This window comes from Triturus cristatus, chromosome 7, assembly GCF_964204655.1.
Source record: "Triturus cristatus chromosome 7, aTriCri1.1, whole genome shotgun sequence".
In the NCBI taxonomy this organism is placed as follows: Eukaryota; Metazoa; Chordata; class Amphibia; order Caudata; family Salamandridae; genus Triturus; species Triturus cristatus.
Genome location: NC_140590.1, coordinates 616358201 through 616376826, shown reverse-complemented (window position 1 = coordinate 616376826; position 18626 = coordinate 616358201).

Here is an 18626-nt window from a genome sequence, read left to right as displayed (position 1 = left end):
CTCGTTTTGCCTGTTTAATTTCTCACTGTTTGGCTTCCTTACGCCAGAGGCGGAAAGAGTCAAACATTGCCGGCCGGGCTTTTCTTTTAAACAAAATTGCTTCCAATTTATCTAATATGTCAGGCTCAAAGCTACCATTCTGTGGCCACTGTAGAACACCATCATTCTTCGTGTATCGGATCCATGCCTCATTAAAGGCAATGGGGCCAACACCATGTTTAGAATTAAGCTCATAAGTGGGAGTTCCAACCGGAGGAATTGGACAAGAGTCCTCCAGCCGGGAATCCGTATCACAACCAAAACAACAAAACTTTCTAAACTTACTCAGACCAGGCATCGTTATTTCACTGGACTGTTCACAAATATCAAGGGGTTAAATCAAATAACACAGCACAATCTGTACTCACCCCTCGGCTTCGGCTTCTGCAATATCCGAATCAAAGGCCCAAAACAAAAAAAAACGAAATAGTGGGAGCTACCCACCAATACTTAACTAAGTGTCTTCTTACGCTAACAGAGGCCCGTCTAACGTCTCGCGATACCATACATCACCAAAAGGGGCCAAAGCAAGGCGGCAGTCAGGGCAGCAGTTGTCAGCAGCCATCAGGAAGGAGAAACCACGCTGAAAAAGACCTTCGGACCAATTCGACATACAGGGGTCGCTTGACGTGGTTCGCGATTCCTCCAGAATTTTCTTGCGGGGTTCCTCACGACCCTCAGGCAAAATCGCTACCTCTGAAGCCGCCTCACAGAGGGCACCAATTGAAGAACCAGGGCCTTATGGGCCTGGCGGCGCAGGGCACGCCTTAATCTCCGGAGTTCACCTGCTTTGTTGAACAGAGACACAGGACATTCTGTTGAGCGTAGAAGATCAGGTTTATTAGCTGCAGCTAAGTACAGTTGTCCCAGAAGTACGCTCAGTATGTTCTTAGGAGACTGCCACTTTACTCCGTGGTGCACAATCTTTTATAGCACATAGATTCACCAAGAACACTCCCAATGCATACATGATTATCCAATGAGAAGAGTATGAAAACAAGATGTAACCAATGAGAAAAGTTTGAAAACAAGATATCAAGTAACCCAAATAAACCTCTCTTTCAACTGTTTTTGTCACCCCTCCCCACAAGTTAATCAGTGGTAGTGTCTACAACTCAACTTGCAGGTGGCAGGACATATTTGTATGCTTTGGAGGACAGTTGTGAAATTAGAGAATACAAGTAGAGAATAGCGAAGGCCAGAAGATAAGATAAAGTCAGGAAAGAATGGTGTGAACCGACAGACAGTTGAGACAGGGTTTAGTCAAACCAGACGAGGATTAGTGGACTCAGCCAGTCCCTGACATCAGTCTCGTAAACAGAGGCAGAAGGTTATTTGACACGTCGCAGTAAGATCAGCAGAAAAACTTCGTTCATTGTGCTGCCTGAGTGAGGGCAACACAAAATCAACACAAAATGGCGGTGGAACACAAAAAAATGGTGGATGAATACAAGCAAGATCGAAAATCGAATTTCCTCAATCGTTGTGGTTTGTGTGATCAGTTTGTGGGGACTTATTAGAGCCTGTAAATGGTACAGGGGAAATAAGGTTGAGAGAGCTCTCAGAGCGAATGAGAGAAGAATGGCAAGACTGCAGGACAGTCAATATCAGAACCTTAAAAGGATGGAGGGGTTCCGACAGAGTAGAATGACAACAAGCACTGTTTAGGTCGGTTCTTTCTCCAAAGGGAATGAAGTTGTGATGGTGTAATGACAATTGTCATCAAAGGGGGGAACTGATAGAGCGCCATGTGATTCTGCGATTTGTAGGGGTGCATCATATTCACTGTTAGTCGGCACGCGCATATAATCGATGTATGTCTAGAAGTGTCATAGAAATGTATTTGCTATAATCATATAACATAGAAGTGTTAGACATGTAATATAGTTTCACAATCAATGTAATGGACGAAGTTTAACGTTGCAAGTTATCGAGAATGTGTTTAGAATAATGTAGAGGATTAGGTTTCACAATCAATGTAATGGACTAAATGTGTGTCACGTTAGAATTAAAAAAGTAGTTGCTTATTTACAAGATGATCATGTTGAATTAATGCTTAGAATGTGATTTCGTAGTGTGTTTAAATTTGTTAGGCCTAACTGCATATGTAGAAGAGAAGGCCCATTCATTTCTTATTATACCTATATTTTACAGGCTGACAGGGATTTCTTGGTTAAGGCTTGAGTTGCCATGAAATGTAAAACCTCAGGATGTGAAGAGCTTTCCTTTACGTTCCCATGTTTCTGTTGCAGGTGCAAGGACATTTAGCTCGTTAGTGAGAATAAGTCTTTGTTTTAGGAGTTGAGATATGGCGAGAAGCCTACAGGGGAGTGCATTGGAATGTGCAACTGTAACTCTTAGTATGGAAGGTGCCTGGGACCCAAGGCCAAGCTAACGGACGATGGAAGATGGACAGCTCTGGATGGAAATTTACCGGAGGAAGACCTGGTTGAAGAGGTGTGCCGTAGGGCGTGTTCTGTGATTTTGCGGTTTTGTATTAGGGACAGACTCCCGGGGGTTGAGCAGATGAGGTTTAGGCGGGAAGTTAGAAGGAGCACCAAAGATCGAGCTCTCACTAAGTGAAGACTTCTTAGGGAGTTTCACTTCTGACACCTTTTCCATGATTCTCTTGTTTGGGAGGGAATGCTGAGTAGGGATGCCACTTAGAATAGAGTAGGGACAGAAATGTTTTGACTAATGATTCCTAAGATCGATATCAGCGTAACTATTTTTTATTTGATGTTTTTAGAATCTGTAATTCTTTTTATTTTTAGTCGAATGCGAATTCTCCGTAGGCTAGCTTTTGTTTTAGTGCCCATTTATCTTTTGTGCCTCGAATTGAGGTGCCTTTATGTTCAGATGTTTTTGCTCATAATAAAATATCGGAAATTTTAGATCCTGAGTCCTTTGTCCTTTAATGATGTCAACTTGCGGTAGTTACATCCTGATAATTGTGTTTACTCCCTCTACGCTATTTGGCAAGTAAAAAGATCCAGTCGACCTGAGAGGGTTCTTGTAAATAATTGGTTAGACAAGAATTCGGCCTTATCATCAGCATCACCTTGGACGCTTGCCTGCACATTGTATAGGCATGCATGGTAAAGGTATATGCATGGTAAACATTTTTGTGGTAAAGGCATATGCATGGTAATAAAGGCGTGGTAAAGGCATGCGTGATAATGGCATGCGTGGTTCTGTGATACATCCAAGACAGCTGTTTACTTCAAAGGTACTACTTGCTCTCCAACAGTGACATACAGTTGACAAGTGGGCCCTCAGAGTCAATGCACCACAGTCCTAACCTGCAGCGACACTGCTGTACTCTGTACCTTTTACTCACAGACAGCTGTGCTTAGGCACCTTATTTGCCACCTACATCAAATCCTGGCCCTTATTTTCCTGTACTTTCACCAGAAAAGTCAGCAAACTTTGACCTGGGGTAATTCATCTGTTTTAGTACTTGGAGCCACAAACACTCAGTGACTCCACTCCTGCCATACCTCTTCCCACACTATTTTAACAATATGACCAGCACACAGCAGTGTGCCTTTGTTAAGTAGAAGGAGCCCACCTGCAATCCCACACTGGAGACCCACACACAGCTCTGCCAATGCACTTCAACATGAAGACATGCGTTGCTTCAGGCTACTCCATTAATTCATTCCTGATACAACTATACTAATACATGTCAATTCAGAGCTGACTTTTAATATTTGAATATAAAAGGATCTCATTATGAACCAAAAATAGACTGTGCAGCATGGAAAATAAAATACTTTTTTTAGGTCTGGCGTTAGCCAACTTCTTTTGATTTTACTAAAATTATATGTAAACTAAATGAACTTTCAGGCAGCTCTCTTCATCCATTGATCTGTTGTATCATTCACATTTTGCTTCCACCCACATAGCATGGGGCAGTGTGTCAGCCTACTTAAGTTATTGGTTAACTTCATTTTGAGTGACTGCATTTTGCTCTCTCACAATCAGCACATTTGCAGACAAGGGAGTTCCCTTCAGTGCCAGTGGTCTTTTTTTAACTGTATTATTGTTGTGTTGCCTCAATGTTTAGAGACTGATGTGATAACAGGACACTTTCTACAGTTCTACAGAGCACTTTCCAGGTGTATCAGTTCCTTCCTCCTGCACATAGTGTTGTAAATTCCTTTTGGAGTGTCCTTTGTTTATCTGAGTGACATTATTTAACACTATACTAGATGGTATCCATTTGAAAGTGTTCTGTATTACAATAGTCTATTTTTATATGCATGCAGTACACAAGGCAGAACACATGTTTTCTGGAATCACTTTCACCAATGATTCCTTAATACATTTTGCCCAGGAAGAAAACTGGCCTTGATTGTGTTTAATTTTCAGAAGCTGTAAAACCTTTTGATTACTTTATTTTTCTTTTCTTTGTCTTTTCTTTGTTTCTATGTTTCTTTTCCTTTCTTTTTCTTTATTTCTGTTTCTTTGTTTCTTTCTCGCCTTATTGTATCTTGATTTATCGCTTTCACTTTTGCTTCATTATCTTCCTTTCCTTTCCTTTTCTTCCTGGCTTCTTTCTTTCCTCTTTTCGTCCGTTCTTGCTCGCCTTCTTTTTTCCTTCATTCTTGCTTCCTTTTTCCCTTCATTTTTCTTTCTTTCAATCTTTCCTTCTTTCTTTCTTTCTCTCCTGCCTTTTTCTTTTCTTCTGGTCATTTCTTTTTTGCCTTCTTTCCACCTTACTTGCCTTTTTGTCTTTCTCTTTTTCCTTCTTTCTGATGTTCGTGACTTCTTTCTTCCTTTCTTGCCTTTTTTCACTCTTTCGTTCTTGCTTTTTTTATTTTTCTTGCCTACATTCTCTGTCTTTCCTTCCTTTTTCTTTCTTTCTTTCCTTCCTTTTTTCTCATTCCTTCCTTTTCATTCCTTCCTTTTCTCTTTCCTTCCTGGTTTTATTCTCATTCCTTCCTTTTTTCCTTTTCGTTCTTTCTATGTTGTATTTTGTCAACTTTTGTTATTTTGTTTTTATTAATCTGCTTTAAGCAGCCAACACCAGAAGAACAGTCATGCAGGCCCTCATCACCACCAGACTGGACTAGGGAAACACACTCTACATAGAAAACACTGCATGCCTCATGAAGAGATCTCAGACAGTACAAAACTCAGTGCAAGACTCGTCCTCAACCTCCCCAGAAGGACCCACATCACACCCCAGCTCAAGAAACTACACTGGCTCCTGTTTCATAACAGATGTCTGTTCAAGATGCTGACACAAGGCCCTGCACAAAAAAGATCCTGCATACATCAACAAACGCCTTACCTTCCTCCAACCTACCAGACACCTTCATTCCGCCTCCTTATCCCTCGCAGTCACCCCATGGATATGCCGAACAACCACAGAGGACTCTCCTTCTCACACCTGGCAGCCAGGGCACGGAACGACCTCCCCCTGCACCTCAGAACTGCACCATCACTCCATCAATTCAGGAAACAACTCAAGACCTGGATGTTCGAATGATCATCCCACCAGCAGCCAACTTCTTCAGTGCCTCAAGCCCCTCACAGGCGATTTGTCGCACTGTATAAATGTTTGATTGATTGAGTGGCAGGTTTGATGGCAGATGAGGCAAATGTTTCAAGACAGGTGGCACCCATTTAGACATTTTCTCTAGTTTGTAATATATTATACACACACACACACACACACACATATTTGTGGAACCTTTTTGTTGTACAAAATGCATCGGTATAGAAGTCCATATATCACAGGGATAATTTTGCACCCGCAAAATATGTCTATATTTTGCAAAAATTACATAATTCTTGTGAAATGTGGATTTCATCCAATGAGAGGCCTACTCAGTGTGTATACCTTACCAAAAGCTAATTACTTTCTAAGCATGACAGTGCATTTAGACAGCCCCAAAGGATTCTGCAGCGCTTTAATATTATTCCTTGTTCATTGATCATTCTATTCATGAATGATAAATAAAACCTTAACATTCCAATTCCAATCAATGGCAATGTTAGTTACACCTTGCAGAGAACAATTTCACTAGTGTCTGTCTTCTGCATACAGGCTTTGGGCCTGATTCAAATCAAGGCAGATGGGCTTTACTCCATAAGGGTGACATACTAAAATACTCTGCTGCTCTGAGGAAGTATTCATCCACCAAATTAAGAGATGTCCCCCAGCTCTGCAGACATCTCTTAACATTGACAGAAACCGTCATCCCATGGAATTTTGTTGTTGAAAAAATAATAAATATGAACTCCCACACCATGGGAGTTGTCTCCCATTGTGTGTGGTCATTTAAATGGTTTCACTGTCCCTCGACTGCCAGGTGTTTCATGGCAGAGAAAGTGGAAGGGCCATTGAATGACCAAAAATCCAATGGCCCGTATTCAGCCGGGCTATTGAAGGAGTAGGTCAATGATGGGGCTGTAGTAGGCTCCGTCACTGACATATTTAAGGTCCGTCCACGTGTAAACTATGTCGGTGGACTGAGGGTTTGGCAAAGAGGGTGTTCCATTGCAGTTGCGATAGAGTACCCTATCTACCAAACTCTAAATCAGTTCCTTTGTTTTTAAGAAAGTAAGTCATTTCTTTTTACAACTATACAGTCTTTTTTTTTGTTTTGTTTTTTCAGTTCAAAATATTTTATTAAATTTTTCCATAATATTAAACAATACAGACAATACAGAAAAAAAAAATTGATCATAAGCGAAAATACCTATGTAAAATAAGAAATTTCAAAAAACAATTCTAAATACAATAGGTAAAGAAGTATAAATAATCAAGTAAAGGAGGGATGACAAACTAAAAAGAAGGGAAGGAGCCAAGAAAAATTGCGATGTCAACTTATTTAGAAAAAAGAGCTATAATCATCATAGAAATCTTGAAGTAGAATGACTGTAAAACGGTGGATCAAGTATAAATAAACAATTATAAAGATAAGTATATATCTATAGGTAACCAGAAAGAGTGAAACAACTTAGAATTATGATTGATCCCTTGCAGGGATAATTGAGCACCTCTTCTTGTAAAAATGACCCATGACCACCAAGCATGAACCGATAAAGACGAAATATCCTTCCAGCAAAAAGTAATGGACTTTAAAGCAGCTGACAGTAGGAAATTAAACAGTTTACCTTCTAATTCAGATAAGTTATGCAAAAGACCAACAGATTTACATATTAATATTTCGTAAGAAATAACATCATGAATATGAAATATTTGTTGAATAATATCCCAAACATCAGACCAAAATTTAAAAATTAATGGACATTCAAAAAGCATATGTCGTAATGATCCAGGAAGTAATTTACAATGCCAACATAGGTCGTCTTGCATCAATTTAGCATGAAATAAACGCACTGGGGTCCATAAACAATTAAATAAAATATAAGAATTGGTTTGGTAAAGTGAAACAGGCAGCCATCCTGAAATACTATTAAGCCAAACAGCCGTCCAAGTATCGTTGGACAAAGAAAGTGAAAGCTCAGCATTCCAGAATGTTGAAATAATATTTAAATTGTTTCCTATAGAATTAGATAATTTCTTATATAAAATAGAGACAGTATGCGATGACATAGAGATAGTTCGAATATATAGTGATAAATCTGCTTTAACATTAAACGGAATACCATGAGGGAAAGAGTCTAAAATTGAATTACATAAAGATTCATATTTAATCAAATCAGAATGAGGTAAACTAAATTTCATTTGTAAAGCTTCAAAAGAAATAAAAACATTGTCAAAATAGATATCTTTAAGATACAAGACATCAGCTTTAATCCAAGCATTCCAAAAATTAACATTTCTATTCAATTTAATCACATTACTATGCCACAATGACAGATCTTCAGTATGATTCATAGGGGTCAAAAAAATTGAATCCAGGTCATATGTTGACCTATTGGACATTGTTAGTAAGGCGGTCAATGGAAAAGGGGCCACAAGAGACTGCTCTATATGAAGCCATGTAGGTTGGTTATTTAAAGAGGAAGGAGGAAACCATATGGAACTTTGTTTCAGTATAAAGGCCTTGTGATATAGAAAAAAGTCAGGCACGCCAAATCCAGCATTGCATTTAGGTATTTTTAATTTCTTATAACCAATACGAGCTGGTTTATTGTTCCAGAGAAATTTGGAAAGAAGTCTATCAATGTCTTTATAGAATTGTAATGGAAATTGAATAGGAATCATAGCAAGTGTATAGAAAATTTTAGGAGCAATAGTCATTTTAATGGAGTCCATTCTTCCCCACCAAGAGAGGTGCAGTGAAGACCATTTAGATGTTTTATCTTTGATATAATTCAGAATAAAGTTACTATTTAATGTTAATGTTGCTTTTATGGAGGACGCAAATAGAATCCCAAGATATTTTAATTTATCTTTTTGCCACACAATATCAGCCATGGGTAACATATCAGGAGTACAAAAAATGTTTAAAGGGAAGAATTCAGTTTTATTAATATTAAGTTTATAGCCAGAAACCATGGAATATTTTGCAATAATGTCTAATAAGGCAGGCATTGAGGATATAGGTTCACTAATAAATAACAGCACATCATCAGCATATGCTAAAGTTTTGATATTAATCTCCTTAATCTTAATACCTTTAATATTAACACATTGTCGTATATGAGTAAGGAAAGGTTCAATTCCAATGAGAAATAAAAGTGGAGAGAGGGGACAGCCTTGTCTCGTGCCTCTAAAAAGAGAAAACTGACTAGATACTTGGCCATTGATAAATAAACGAGCAGTAGGGGCATAATACAGAGCAGAAATCATGCGTATAAACGAAGTACCAAAATTAAATGATAGTAAGGTTTGAAATAAAAATTGCCAGTGAATTTTGTCGAAAGCTTTCTCTGCATCCAAAGCCAAAATTCCTGCAGGGGAACTTAAAGTGGAACTCTGTTCAATAACATGTAATAAGGTTCTTGTGTTATTTGTAGAATATCTATTCTTCATAAAACCGGATTGGTCAAGATGTATAATAGAATCCAATACAGGAGCCAGTCTGGAAGCAAGTATTTTAGCATACAATTTACAATCTTGATTAATTAAAGAAATAGGGCGGTAATTTGAAACAAGAGTGGGGTCTTTATCTGGCTTAGGAAGTACAATAATTAAAGCATCAGTAAAAGAACCGGAGACCGTTCCCGAAGAACCAAAAAAAGTAAAAAGTTGAAATAAATAAGGCAAAAGTTGGGATTGGAACTCTTTATAAAACTCAGCTGGAATACCATCTGGGCCAGGGGATTTATTTTTTTGAATAGATTTAATAGCAGCTAAAATTTCATCTGTAGTAATGGGTAAATCTAGCCCAAGCCTGTCCGAGTGTGAAATTTTGGGCAAATTACATGTATTTAAAAAAGAGTCCAGTATGGAGGGATCATGAGGATCAGGCTTATTATATAAAGTAGAATAAAAATCCAAAAATTCCTTAACAATATCATTATGAGATATTGCAATATTACCATTAGGGCCGTGAATTGAGGTAATTTGCGTTTTATCTTTTTTTATGCGTAAGTAATTAGCTAAAAGCTTCCCAGACCTGTTGGCATTAATACGGAATTTAGCCTTAGAGTTAGAAATTTGGATGCCAGCTCTTGTACTAAGGATTGAGTTAAATTCATATCGAAGTTTTTGTAGCTTGACTTTAAATTGAGGATCATTTGATGAAATAAAAAGCCTTTCAAATTTCGCAATTTGATTTTCCAAACATCTAATACGAGCGTTGAATGTTTTATTTTCATAGGCCATAATTGAGATAGTTACACCCCTAATATAAGCTTTAAAGGCGTCCCATCTATTGACCATAGAAGTGGATCCTTCAGGATTGTGTAAAAAATAGTCTTGAATAGCATTTAAGATTTTAGGCTTATTATGTTCATTAAGAATAATTCCAGTATTCATACGCCACCTAGTTTGGTTTGCAAAAGTTGAAGTTAAGTCCAGAACAAACGAAATCAAGGCATGATCTGAGATGTCAATATTACCAATCTTAGGAGTCTTAACAGATTGAACTAGTTGTGTGGAAATTAAAAAATAATCAATTCTAGAATGTGAATTATGTGGATTAGAGAAAAATGTAAAACATTTTTCCGTAGGGAAGTGCAAACGCCAAATGTCAACTAACTTGGTGGTATGAATAAATGATTTAAAAGCATGAAAAACCTTAGGAGGGCGAAATTTAGTACTGGACATTCTATCCAATAATGGGTCAGTAATAACATTAAAGTCACCTCCAACAATTAAAGGAACTTTTCCCAGTTTTAGAACCTCAGTGGTAATATTAGACCAAAAAAGAGGGTCATCCGCAGTAGGACCATAAACATTGAGTAAAAATATGACTGAATCATGAATTTTAATTTTGGCTATAATATATCTTCCATCTGTGTCCGAAATTTTGTTTAAGACTTGGCAATGTAACTTTTTTGCAACAAAAATAGCCACCCCATTTTTTTTACCAATAGCAGGTGATGAAACAATAGTATCTACCCATTTTTTCTTCATATAAGTTAAGGTTTTGTCATCTATATGAGTCTCTTGAAGAAAACAAATATCTGCCTTACAACTACCTAAATAGTCTAAGATTTTTGTACGCTTAACTGGATGACGTAAACCTTTAACATTTAGTGAAACAACTTTAATATTGTGATTATCAGCCATAATGAAGAAAGAAGGAATAAAAAGGATCAAGAAGAGGAGAAAAAGAGAAAAAGGAGAACAATAATAAGAGAAGATAGTAGCTCCAGAACAAATAAAAAGAGGTGGAAAAATTAAAAAAAAAGAGAGAACAACAAACAGGGTACAAACATATCAAAGATGAGACGCACATACGCTCAACAAGCATGACCGAACCGTTGGAGCCCAATGTAGCATTGACCCATTAACCTGTCAGAAAATACGTAAATTAGCTATAATCAAGTATTAGAGTCATGAGTATCCATGGACTGCTGTGAACGCTGATCCAAAAACTGACGTAAGTCATCAGGATGTTGAAAAGATTTTGACATATTGTCTTTCCAGATACGCATTGTTGAAGGGTCAAAAAGACCATATTTGAACCCAAGACTTCTTAGCTGAGGCCGAAGAGCAGAAAATTCCTTGCGGATTGAGACTGTTTCCTTGGCAAAGTCTTGGTGAATAAAAAATTTATTCCCATTAACCATCAAAGAAGGAATCTCTCGTGCTGCCTTGCGAATCAAAACCAAATGATGATGCCTGAGGACTTTGAAAATCATTTGACGAGGTTTTGTATGTTTAGGATTGCGGTGTGAAGGAATTCTGTGGGCCTTGTCAATCTCAAATTTTTCTGGAAATTTAATTTGTAGAAGCCCAGGAATCAAATTTTCCAGATACAATCTACAGTTACCACCCTCCACATCCTCTGGTAAATTAAAAATGCGTAAATTGTATTGTCTGTTACGATTTTCCATTTCTAGAAGTCGGGTAGACAAAGGAGATATTTTAGCTATCAGTGGAGCGAAAGTCTCAAGCTTAGCCTTATTATCGTGTATTTTAATTGTGTTATCAGAGATTTTCATTGACAGACTCGCCATTTCCCTTCGAACATTTTTAATCTCTGAGGCAATGGAATCTGTGTTGACACGAAGCGCTTGAATTTCCTCTAAAATTAAGGCTAATGAGGGTTCTGTAGACTCTACCGCCTTTGATTTAATTGGCGGAGGCGAAACCTGCTGCTTCCTTTTAGGATGAATATTTTTATTATCCATGTTGATGTAGTATAGTAATAATAACTATAAAATAAAATAACAAAATTGCGAAAATAATATCCACAAAGCAAGAAGATGAAGGAAAAAATATTGCAGCAGTGAGAAAATCCTTATTAAAGCTGGTGCAGCAGCTATAACTGGCTATGGGAGTGGCTAGGCCCAAGCCAGGCCCTTTCCTGAAGGCTTGCTCCGCCCCCTGACAGACAAGGCTGGGAATACCTGAAGGTAGAAGTGGAAGCAGAGGCTGGACACCGAAAAACGCCTCCAACACCGTCCAAATCCAGAAGAAATCACAGCAATCGGCAGGTAAGACTTTCAAAAGCCAAGCGACCTCATTTGCGCCGCAAAACTTACAGGATTCGTCGTTTTAAATCAAAAAACGGGCGAAAAAGCGCCGGAGCTCTCTAAACGGCGGCCATCTTGTTTCGCGCGCTCGCGCGACCTCCCCAACTATACAGTCTTAACTACTTAATTACTTTTCGCTTCCTTTTTCTGCAGACAAAATAAACATTCATTTGGTTTGAAAAAATATGTAAGGAGTAATGTGTAAAATGGTCTACTGTAGTAATCTTGAGGTTCTGGTGGCATTTACAAACCACTTAAGGTTTGAACCTGAATACGGCAATATAGGATCATATTGCATAGTGGTTACTTAATATATATATAATTCACTGAAAAAACAAAGGTTAAAGGTTAAAGTAACATTATAATTAGGTGAATTTTTCAGCTATAACATTAACGTTTTGAACTAAGAAAAACACAAAAATTCACACGTGAATAGTTAGCAGTGATTACTATAACTTGAGCCCCGGCCATGCTCTGCTTATGAACTCCCATATGACATCACTCATGGCATGTTCTATGACATCATTTATGACATCACTGATGACATCTCAAATTACATAATTGATGACATCATCCAATGAGTGTGCTCATTTGGTTATAGTCCAGATTGTGGCAGATAACTATCATATTACTTTTACACTTAATTGTGTACAGTTTGGGTCCAGCTGATGTGTGTAAGCATTTAGAAAACTCATGTCCTCCTAATGCACAATGCACAATAGCTGTGTAAAGGTACTGAACACATCATAAATCCTTGTATTGTAGAGTAACTCTTGTGTACAGGTGACAGAATACTTGTGTTCATTATCATCCACATATGTATTTTGGTGCTGCGAAAACGTTTCCTGCAGGGCAAAGTTTCTACAAACTGCATACAAAGGGGCCGATTCCGATGTCGGACGGACATTGGTTGGAAACTGGAACCGAACGACCTCCTGTCGTCGGTTCCAGCCCAGGAATTAGGATGCGACCGAACCCTGTTTGGTTGCAATCCTATACTTTACAATGGGTGCATGCATTCTGAACGGAATGCATGCTTTCTTTGCAAAGAGCACAGGTGCAGTTTATCCCTGCACTCTGTGGCAGGCACCTCAAGGTGCCTGCCACTGGGTGCAGGGATCAACAGCCCCCTAGGGCACCAAGTGCTGGCCTGGCACCCATGAGGCCCCTGCTGGGGGTCCCCAAAGACATATTCCCAAATCCTTTCTGTGCCAGAAAGGCTGTCACAGAAAGGTAGTGGGAATCTGCCATTGTAATCCCTCGGCTGGCCGAAGGATTACTGCAGGTTTTCTGGATGGGGACGGGCTCTCCGAGCCCATTGGCGGCCATTCCGAAAACCGATTTGGATTCCCTTCCAACCCAACCCATTGAAATCGGTCGGTCGCAAAGGAATCCGACCAGCCTATTACGATGTGGGCTGGAGGGCTCCAACCATTGGTTGGAGCCATTCCAGCCCGCATTGAAATCAGGCCCTAAGTATTGTAAGCTATTATTGAAGAGAATCATCTCAGCATGACAATTTCTCCTTAACATAGAAGACCAGGTACTAACCTTGTTTTGCTTCAGAAGATGGGTATCTTTAAAGTCTTTACCACAGTATGAATGGTGCAGGTGTTAGGATGTTTATCACATTCAGATCTTGGTTATTTTTAGTCAACAATGTATTTTGGCAGCTGTTGCATAGAGTGTGCGCTGTTCTTAGTAGATATTTTCTAATAGTCTATGGTGTATTTCTTATGGAAGTTTCAGTGTTTGCAAACAATGTGGCACAAAGTAAACTCTCTCTATGGAGTAAGCAATGTTTACAGTACTCAGTTCTCTACTGATATCAACTTCATTTCTTAATGTTTGCTCGGTAGGTCAGCTGTTTGATACAGATAAAGGCTGTCCGTAGTAGGGTATTTGTTTTGGAATTGGCATTCACTATTTTGGCTTTCTCTGAACAGTTCTATACAGATTGAACATCATACTCAATGAGAGTTTTCCATATATCTGTGGTTGATTGTTAATGTGAACTATGCTACGTGTAAAGCCAAACCAATTTATACAGCAATATGCGGGAAAACAAAGCTTGGATGATGCCATCAGTGATATCATAAATTATGTCATAGAACATGCCATGAGTGATGTCATATGTGAGGTTATAAGCAGTGCATGGCATGGGCACAGGTTATAGTTAGTGTTGCAAACTATACTGGTGAATTTAGGATGACAGGTGTATATAGTAGGACGTGGGGAGGGACAGCCCTCTCCTTTTAGACCTCTCTCTCAGATGATGGGTGTGTGTAGTGGGGTGTGTGGTGGTAGTGCCCTCTCCTTTTAGACCTTTCTCTCTGATGACAGGTGCGTGTAGTAGGGTGTGTGGAGGGACAAGCCTCTCTGCCGTGACCTCTCTCTGTAATGATAGGTGCGAGTAGGGTGTGGGAAGGGACTGGCCTCTCTTTTTGGACCTTTTGCTCAGATGACGGGTGTGCATAGTAGGGTGTGTATAGGGACTGGCCTCTCAGATGAGATGTCTCTCTCTAATGATGAGTGTGTGTAGTAGGATGTAGGGATAGACTGCCCTCTCTTTTCAGACCTCTCCCTCAGATGATGGGTGTGTGTAGTAGGGTGTTTGGACGGAATTGCCTCTCTGCTGAAACCTCTCTCTATAGTTAGAGGAATGCATAGTAGAGTGTGGGAGGGGACTGGGCTCTACTTTCAGACCTCTATCTTAGATGATGGGTGTGCATAGTAGAGTGTTTGAATGTGCCTTAACTCTGCTCACAACTCTTCTCAAACCAATGAGCATAAATGGTACAGTTTGATAGACACCATCTGCAGTAACACTCCTTCATACAGTAATAAGCATGCATAGAAGAGTGTATTCCAACATCACCCACTCTTTCTTACTTTTCACGATCCTCAAGAGTCTCACGAGATCGTAACATTTTAACAAAAAGATTGTTTTACCTTCCAATCATCACAGTACTTATTTCTCACACACTTCCTCTCAAAAACAAGGACCACAATATTTATTCCTACTAATAGAGTATATTTTTTACTATTATTATTTACTATTACAATCCAGGAGAGTCCCACGAGATTGTAAAAATTAGTTAAAAGCATTAAACATTTATCTTCACAGTAGTTATCCCTTAGACACCTCTTCTCTAAGTCTCGGGGGACAGCATGCCTGTCTGCTTTCAAATCGCGAAAAGCACAATCTGCAAACCAACTTCTAGCTTCCTGCGGAATTTTATGTAATTTCGTTAAGCAGTTTTTGCTAAAACCTGTCTTAAAGATGTCTATGTAAAATGCATGGAGATCTTGTGTTTTGGGACACCCATTATTTCTTAGCCCCCACTTAACGGATCACTGTGAAACTTTCCAGGAAGCAGCAGAGGTGGATGAACTTTGTTTTCTAAACATTTTGTGGAGATTTTTTAAACCCAGCCATAGTTATTAGCAAACCAAAAATCTCTCCAGCCATGGAAAAATAGACCTGACTTTGGCGCTGGTAGTTGAACCTTGCCAGTACATTCCATAAATAGACTTTATCGCCGTATCTCTTTATTGGAAAGGTTCAGGGATATCTGTCAAGCTGGCCAAGAAATAAGGGGTTCCCAAAGGGCAGAATACAATGATGCCGAATCTGGCAGAAAGCCAGAGCTGGCTCGAGAAAGAGTGCTTTTTGGGATTCGGTGTAATTCTGTTGAGTTTTCGAGAAATTAAGGTTAAAAATGTATAGATATTCCAGGCCACAGAATCTTTGCATTAGTACCATGAAGTACTGTGGTACTGTGAGTGCAAAACATGCAAAATGATTGACTGGCACAACATGAAGAGAAGGTTGCACCTGCCATTGTATGACTTGGAGGCTCAGGCCCTGTTTTAAAGAGAAAAAAAATGGAGGTCAGTGCAGCCCCTTGTATTTTTGGGGAAGCTGTACTGGGGCACCAAAATAAAGAAGGGGAGCATGGAGAGCTGCAATACCTTGGGGGTTGGCCAGCAACAGAAGGGAGTTGGATGCCCGCAGGGTGTAAGGAACAGGGCCTGACTTCGTTCAAATATGGTAAATAAATATTACTTCATACTGACAAAAAAACTAAAAATTCACGGAAAAAAATTAAGGTTAAAGTGACATTATAGTTTAGTGAAACTATCAGTTAAAAGCATACATTTTAAACTAGGAAAAAAACACTGAAATTGCACCAGTTACATCTAACTGTAGTAACTCATGCCCTCGCCATACACTGCCTATGACTTCACATCACTCATGACAAATTCTATGACATCATTGCTAACATCAATGCAACATGGAAAACGCCATTGATTGACATTGTGCATTGTGGGGGGAAGAGTGGGGGAGGGCTGCCTTTGATCTCAAGTTAAACAACAACATCAAAGTCACTGGCAACGAAAATACTGATACAGAATGAATTCCTATACATTTATATTTTGAAGTGCAAGCATGGACTGAACTGCTTTCGCAAATGAATTGTTTGCGTTTCAATATAAAAGCTTACAGTTTCAGGGACTCATAAGGAATTCATTGGCAAGCTAACAGGGGGCTAATCACCACTTGCCCTCCAGTTAGCTCTGTTACTAGCTTTCAAATGTCAACCTCTGGGTTCACTGCTATGATGTTTTTCGGTATCTGAGCACTTTAGAATAAATAATGTAAGTGAAATATTCATTGACCTCATCTTACTGTGGGTCTCTGGGTCAAATCAGTGTACCTGGCAAGACCTACTTGGCTTGGGGTAGCAACATTATTATTAAAGGTATTCTGTTGTTTAAGTTGAGTTTTGCACTATAAATGTGTCATTTATTTACATTAAGTAGAATGCAGGAATTTAGCAAGTGTTCCAATGGAATGCATTACGGGTAATATGAATGCAAGGTAGCTTTCTAGTTAGGAGACATATATGAAAATCCTTTTTGAGTTGGCCGAGGACTATAGAGATGTTGGAAAAAAGAAGGATTGTTACCTTTTCATGATAAACTAAAACAATATCTGCTTCCACTTGGGAAATCAAGGGGCTACATTTATCAAAGCGAGTGCCGGCACATATCCCTGGTATACTCCAAAAGAGACAAATATGGGGGCATATTATCAACGGCCAGCGATAATTATCGCTGGCCGTGCTTAGCGATAATTTTGTTATTGCAGGCTATCTCTGGAATTTATCGCCCTGGTAGCGCGTTATTAACAACGCGTTTCTCCAGGGCGATAAAAATTCCAGAGATAGCAAGGTTATCGCCGTTTTGCAGGGAACATCGCTGGTTTTCCAGCGATGTTCCCTGCAAAACGGCGATAACATTGCTGATAGACCCACAGGGTCATATCAGCATAATACGCCCCAATGTTAGGGATAGGTAAGTCTGCATTTTAGCAGATGTTAGTTTTTGGAGAAAACAGTGGTTTTCTCCAAAAAGTAACGTGTGCTAAAAGGCTGGGGCAGCCTTGTAAATATCGCGATGTGAACATCTGCGATATTTGCAAGGTAGTCCATCCGGGGTACGCCCAGTGACGCCCACTTTGCATCTCATTAGAGATGCAAAGGGAGGCGTTGGGAAAAAGGGTGCTAACATGCGATTGTGCATGTTAGCACCTTCTTGTAAATAGAGAGATAGTTTTATCTCCGCTTTTTTGGCTTTTTAAGCCAAAAAAGCAGAGATAAAGCCCTTGTAAATATGCCCCCATGGTTTTGTTAACTGCCCTCCTGACTCATCTTGCCTATCACTCAACTGCCAAAAGTTCCTTTGCGCGCAATGATCATATTCATTCAGAGTTCCAACTGCAGGACTTCATCAGTTTCCCAAAGAAGGGACTTATTGACTGAATGAAAACCAGCTAACATATCGCTAACAGTTAAATACATAAACTCATTAAAAAACCACTTGCCTAAAAATGAACAAAAACAACACAAAAATCTGCCTGATTGTGTTAACCCCTTGCCTAAACTCTCCTTGAACTTGGATAATTATTTATCCATATCTAGGCACACCTGGATGTGCCTCGACAAACCCTTATTCATAAAATATTAAACAAGTGAGTCAAGGAAATTGTTTTTAATAAAAAGGCACATTAAGGTCCATCTTCTTAAAAAATGATAAAGATGTATGTCCCCGGCCCACATTTCTTCTATTTGATATGCAATATTAAGGTCTGCAAAATGCATCAGCCACTCTGTCTTGAAAATCATTAAGTAAAATATAAGATTAATCTGTACATCCTCAAGGTGTCAGGAGTCAAAACTCAGCACAGCCTGTTTCAATATCCCTATGAAAAGCTATCCGAAGCTAGGGCAAATGCCTACTTGTTTGTTATGATCATATAAGAAATCCAGAGAGCAAGGACTTTGCATGGGTACTAAAGGATCCTCTTGTAGGTGCGATACCTTCTTTTTCAGCTACTGGCCATTCCATATTCAACTAGGGATAAGCTCAATTTGGCTTTGTAGAGGCATTTAGTAAAGGGTTCTCTGCAGTAACCCTTGGAACACCTTGATATTTAAAGTAGGGCT